Source organism: Malaclemys terrapin, chromosome 9 (assembly GCF_027887155.1).
Source record: "Malaclemys terrapin pileata isolate rMalTer1 chromosome 9, rMalTer1.hap1, whole genome shotgun sequence".
Classification (NCBI taxonomy): domain Eukaryota; kingdom Metazoa; phylum Chordata; order Testudines; family Emydidae; genus Malaclemys; species Malaclemys terrapin.
The window spans coordinates 54,414,134-54,420,642 of NC_071513.1; the positions used below are offsets into that span (position 1 = coordinate 54,414,134).

At 43.8% G+C, this 6,509-nt stretch overlaps 1 long non-coding RNA gene across 1 annotated transcript; it reads right to left on the bottom strand.

Moving 5' to 3' along the window:
* Positions 1 to 635: 635 nt before the first annotated feature.
* On the bottom strand, positions 636 to 4,656 carry LOC128843307 (uncharacterized). The gene is made up of 2 exons (XR_008446219.1): positions 3,852 to 4,656; positions 636 to 2,298 (listed from the first exon to the last, which is right to left on the bottom strand). It is a non-coding gene; the product is annotated as an uncharacterized LOC128843307 (long non-coding RNA).
* Positions 4,657 to 6,509: the final 1,853 nt, after the last annotated feature.

Here is a 6,509-nt window from a genome sequence, read left to right on the forward strand (position 1 = left end):
ATTCTCGAGGGGACCCTGTGGGGCCTGGGGCAAATTGCCCCACTTGCCCCCCCTCTGGGCGGCCCTGCGTGTTTGTGTTGCACCTGCCCTGCCCCGACTGCTGCCCCCTTCCCTGGTCCAGGGACCTTACCCCTCCCTGGCCCCTATCACACTGCTCCCCACTCCCCCGGGCCCCCTGCGGCCCCTGTGTTTGTGTGTTGGAAAGTCACATTCAATCCCTTCACACTGCCTCCCTTTCCTCTCCCTGGCTTAGTTCATAGCCCTGGAAAATCCCTTCAAACTGTCCCCCTTTTCCCCTCCCCTTATTTCATAGGGGGATGATGAACTGAGAGGGTGGGTGGGCAGGTAGTGGCGGTGAGGCTTTATACTTGGTGGGGGGGTGAGGAGGCGAGCGGCGAGTTGGTGGCTAGAGGGAGGCACCCATTTTCAGTATTTTAATTTTTGGTACTGCTGTGTGCATTAATATTGTGACCCCTGGGGGGTTAAAGAGGGGTGTAATGGTGGGGCCGAGCAGGGAGGGGGCGGGTCCTATTTTACTGCTGTGATCTGGTTACCCTATGTGCGCCATTTCTTTCCCCCTTGGCACCGAAATATCGGGTCCGCCTACCTGAGAGCCAATAACAGCCAGACAGGGATAAGGAAAAGGTTGCTTTATTCTGCAGAAGAAAGGAGAGCTTTGCACCTTAGTACAAAAACTCTGTCTTACACACATTTTACAGATCCTTTATACACTTTCAGACAAAGGCTCTTGCCGTGTTAACACTTGATTGGTGGTTGCTAGATCCATGCTTTTGCTATCTGGTCAGTGAAAACTGGCTTGGGACTAGTTCCCTCTTCCTCAAGGCAGAGGAGAGAAGACAGTTCAAAAGTTCAGGCTACTGTGTAGTGAGGTATCTGCTTCCCCCTAATGGCCACTGGTTGACATAAAGGCTGCTAGCTGATAAGGGGGGTCACTAGTAACTTTCACAGTCCCCCTTTCGGGCCTGACAAACCCAAATTGTCAGGCCCGTTGCGCAATTTGCGATCAAGCTGAAGGGAAAGATATCTAGAGCCAAGTGGTTCTGGAGAACCATTTGCCTTAGTTTTCTCTGTGCGGTTGCCAAGTCCACCAGGGCATCGGCGGTAGTTTAATTTTCCAGATGTCTCTGTGAATTATCCAATTCCACATGCATCCTCTCCATGGACCTGGCAGGATTCGGTATGTGGGAGCCCACACACCCCTAATCGGTCCATATGCTTGGAAGGAGCATTGAGAACGTTCGCACTTCCACCCAGAAAGTCTCCAAGTATGTCTCTATGGCCACAGATCAGATAGTACTCCTGATGTGTCTGTAAGGGCAGTGGGCCAAGCCTGAACATGCTAGTTCCCACTGCAATCCCTTCCCAGCCTTTGTGATATTCAATACCATTTCTGTCAGCAACTTCTGGGTCATAGAACTAAGTTAGAGATAACATGTAACTCACCAATTCCAGCCTGTACCTGGGTTAGCTGTGCCCCAGAAATAAGGCTAGTGGCCTTTTCTAATTGCCCCAATTTTTCATCATGTTCTTGGTTCTTAAAAATATTCCAAACTGCTGCTGCACTATTGGCCCCATCCTATAGGGATCCGGTCAAGTCACTTTTCTTTCTAGAGGAAATAACCCAAGCCCTCTGTTGTGCTAATCTAATGGCAGCCCCCTGTGAGCAATTTGGGTATGTAAAGGTGATCTGGAAACTGGATAAGGATAATGAAAATTTAACAGTCCCTAGTGTAGTGTTAATCACAGTCCACTGATATCCTAATACATTTCTCTTTGGTGTAGTACTATACCACATTCCCAAGCATGGGTCCCACAAGTTTCTTCCTGCCAGTGTATAATTCTTTGTTTCTTCTTAATGTCTCTTGTAGGCAGGAATCCCTGGACTTTGGTGGTTTCAATGGCGCAAGTGCTCCTTCTTCTCTTTTCCTGAAACAGTCATGGTTCAGCATCATACAGGGGAGAGGTTACTAGCACTTCAGCCTGTCTTTTTTCCTTTTTCCTGCTGTCCAGAAGGCACAGCAGAGCTAGAAGGAGAAATAGGCTTATCAGTCGGAGAGTCCTCCCGAGGTGGAGGGGTCTTTTTACAATGAGAAGCATGGGTCCAGGTAGGCAGTCCTTGGCACTTCACAGCGGTGTTGGTGGTTAACAGGACTTGGAAAGGGCCTTTCCAGCATGGAGCCAAAGCAGTCTTTCGTTGGTGGATCTTTACATAGACTCAGTCTCCTTGTTTCAATGAATGGCAGGGCTGCTAGGGTCTTTGGGTAGCACTTCTTTTATCTGTGAGAAAAGAAACCTAACACATTTCATTAATGCCTGGCAGTGTTTTGCAGATCTCATAGTTGCTTGGGCACATTCAGGCCCCCCTTTTCTTGGCTGTCAGCCAAGTCTTAGCTGTGGGCAGTGTCCTTGGATGGGGCCAGCAACTTATCTTTGGACTGAGCTTGCTAGCTATTTTTCTCCAGTTAACTCGTTCTGTTCTTTTTCCTTCTCCCCTTCTTGGGTTCTTTTAACCTACAAAGGAAACTTCCACTCTTCACTCATACACCTTTTCCCAACAATGAACACAAACACATTGCCATTATACAGTACATTAGTCTTATTATTCAATGTATGCCATATACACCCTTCCAGTAAAATAACTTTATTACAGAGCTTTGGAGCAACAAACCAGGACAAGCACACCCACCTTTGAGGAGTCCACTTGGTACAACCTCTGGTGTCCAATAGCTTTACTCCCTCCCCAGCCCTCTGGCTAGAAATCTGAGGTAGCCAGAAGGATCCCCTGGGCAATATGGGGAGTGGGTTAACCTTCCATGTCCTTGCTTCCAAAGAATGTTGGGTATGCAAATTTTAACAACAATTTTGGCCATAAAACACAAAAATAATTCCTATTGTGCCAGTAAATGCATGGTACGTTGAATGCTATTCAGCTGGCATCCGTTTTCTCTGATGATCTGAAAGACAAAAGAACAGAGGTCTACCCCTTCTGGGCAGTCAGTCATTGCTTAAAATATTTCCTTTATATACACATACTCTTGTTGATTTTAGGCAAAACAGAGGAATTACCCCATATTTCCTTGTATTTGTTTCATAGGCAGCCCAGGTTTCAGTGGCTTCTACCTTATTAGTTAGAAAATTGCATTAATACAGATGCTTTCTGGCTTGCTTCCAGATCCAAAGCTATCCACAGCTTAAAGATTCTTACTTAAAAAGGGACACAATTAACTTTCCCAGACTTTTGATTGCCTTTTACTTCTAACTTCTGCTTTCAAACACACAGTGATCTGAAAAAGACAACACAACCTATATTGGCAGGTTTGCATTTCTTTTACCTCTACTACAATATACACTGCACATGTTCTGGGGAAAATGCACTCCACAATTCAATTTCCACAACACTAGCCACATCAATTTCTACACCAGGTGTAACTATTTCTTTTTTGAACACCAGGTAAAGGCCATTTACTTAACATATAATCTAAAGGGCTATCCTCAGAGGGTTTTACCAGAGACCCACCCATCTGCCTGCTGACACTCTAACAGAGAATTACACAGGGAACAGAGGGAATTATGGCCTAATAGATCCTATTACAGGAATTTCTACTAATACTGACCGCTACAGGGGATGGGACAGAAGGATCTCAATTCGACCTCAGAGTTTCATCGCACGCGATGGCTTCCACTCTGAGGAATTATGAATGAGAGGCTCAGTTCCGTCCACACACCTAACGCCCAAATGTATATGACAGAAATTCATTAACCGGTTAACCAGAACAGAACCAGACTAGAACCAGAACCAGATAGTGTCTCCTTATCCTATTAGGACTCACCTTATTGGAACACGAACCCCAGGGGCCGTGGTGAATCAGAGAAAAGGGGCGAAACACCCTGTTGGCGCCGTTCCCAGTTCGCCGCAGCCGTCCGGAGTCCAATGTCCGAGCTAGGAGAGTCCCATCTGGGTCGCCAGAAACTGTCACTGAAATATCGAGTCTGCCTAGTTGAGAGCCAATAACAGCCAGACAGGGATAAGGAAAAGGTTGCTTTATTCTGCAGAAGAAAGGAGAGCTTTGCACCTTAGTACAAAAACTCTGTCTTACACACATTTTACAGATCCTTTATACACATTCAGACAAAGGCCCTTGCCGTGTTAACACTTGATTGGTGGTTGCCAGACCCGTGCTGTTGCTATCTGGTCAGTGAAAACTGACTTGAGGCTAGTTCCCTCTGCCTCGAGGCAGAGGAGAGAAGACAGTTCAAAAGTTCAGGCTACTGTGTAGTGAGGTATCTGCTTCCCCCTAATGGCCACTGGTTGACATAAAGGCTGCTAGCTGTTTTAGGGGGGGTCACTAGTAACTTTCACACCCTCTACAGGCTTCCACACACTGTCAGTGCCTTGCTAGTGTGCCACGCGCCATGAGATATCTCTTCTCTTTGTGTGTGACTGTGAGTGTTTCCTTTGTTTGTGAATTTATTCAACAAAATCTTGAGCTTCATAATGGCTACCATGAGTGAAAAGAAAAAGAGAAAAATAGAATAAGAGCACAGAGTTTTCAATACTGAATGGACGAATAAATACTTATGTACTGTTTCCAAAGACAAAATACTGTGTTTTGTGTGTCACGAAACGTTAGCCGTTCCAAAGAATACTACCTTCGGCGGCACTTTGAAACTAAACATCCCAATCTCACCAAATTGAACCCAAATGAAAAAATAATTAAAGCAGCCAGTTTAGTGAAAAACCTTAGTGGAGAACAGCAAATTTTCAAGAAAGTGAGCACTGAGAACGATACGGTTACTAAAGTAAGCTTTCAAATTTCTAAGGAAATTGCTGCTGCTGGGAAATGCTTCACAGAAGGCGAGTTTTTAAAAAAGTGTATGTTGATTGCTGTATCTGAGTTATGTTCAGAAAAGAGGGGAATATTTGAGAATGTCAGTCTATCACGCATGACTGTACAGAGAAGAATAGCTGACATTTCTACCAATCTAAGTGATCAGTTAAAGCAGGGAGTCAGTGAATTCTGCTTTTACTCCCTAGCTATGGATGAAAGCACCGATTTAAAAGACACCGCCCAACTTCTTATTTTTATTAGAGGTATTGGTAAAAACTTTGAAATTACTGAAGAACTTGTTGGCATGTGCTCCATGACGGGTCGCACAACCGGAAAAGAAATCTCCAGTGAAGTGATCAAGTGCATGAATGATAAATTGGGATTAGATTTCACAAACTTGGTGGCCATTTGAACTGATGATGCTCCAGCTATGTGCGGAAAAAATGTTGGAGCAGTTAGTCTTCTTGAAGAATTTATCGGGAGACAAATAACCAAACATTATACATCAGCAGTTTTTGTGTAGCAAAGTCTAAAATTTGAGCATGTAATGTCAGTGGTAGTTTCCATTGTAAACGACATCCGTTCTAGAGGACTAAAACATAGGACATTTCAAGCCTTTCTTGAAGGGGAAGACGCCGAGTGCAGCAACTTAATCTACCATACTGAAGTGAGGTGGTTGAGTCGAGGAAGAGTGGTCCAGCGTTAAGTTGCTTTGAAAGAGGAGGTAGCAAAATTCCTAGAAAATGGGCCAATAAAATTCCCAGAGCTTGAAAATGCATCCCAGAATCAAGATCTCTTTTTCTTTTGTGATATTACAGCACACCTGAATGATCTCAACATTCAACTTCAGGGAAAAAATCAACTTATATTTCAAATGTGTGCAGCAGTGAAAGCTTTCAAAATGAAATTGAAACTTTTCAGAAGTCAGCTGTCAAAAGGTGAAATGTGTCACTTTCCCACTTGTGCACAGCGTATCCCTCAGCACAAACACACTGAGTTAGGAGAAAAATACGCAAAGCACATCAATCTTTTGATTGAAGAATTTGACAGAAGTCTTACTTTGTCTAAAGATGATGACATCCAGATGAAGCTGATTGAAGATCCCTTTTCTGTGGATCCAGAGGAAGTGCCACTAGATTTGCAGTTGGAGGTTACTGAACTTCAATGTTCAGCAGTTTACTGAAATAAGCACAGAGAAAGCAGCCGGTGGGACTTCTACAAAAGTTTGGACGATGAAAAATACAAGAATCTTATCAAAGTTGCACTGGAAACGTTCAGCATTTTTGGAAGCATTTACATATGTGAACAAACATTTTCCATCATGAACATGAATAAAAACAAGCAATGTTCTTCTCTGACCGACGACCATTTGGAAGACATTATGAAAAATATCCACTTCAAATATGACCCCCGAATACGACAAGCTTGTTGCCGAAAAGAGATGTAATATCTCTCATTAAATTTGCAAGGTAATTATGAAAAGAACAAATGTTTTCTTTCAATGGAACAGGTGTTTTTCATTTTTCCATGATTCATAAAAAAAATTAAAATTAAAAAATTGTTTGCTTTAATTGAAAAAATCTTAATAAAGTATCACCCCCCCTCCCCCCAAAAAATCTTCATTTTCAGCCTACAACTGTTTCGACGGGGCGGCGCTGG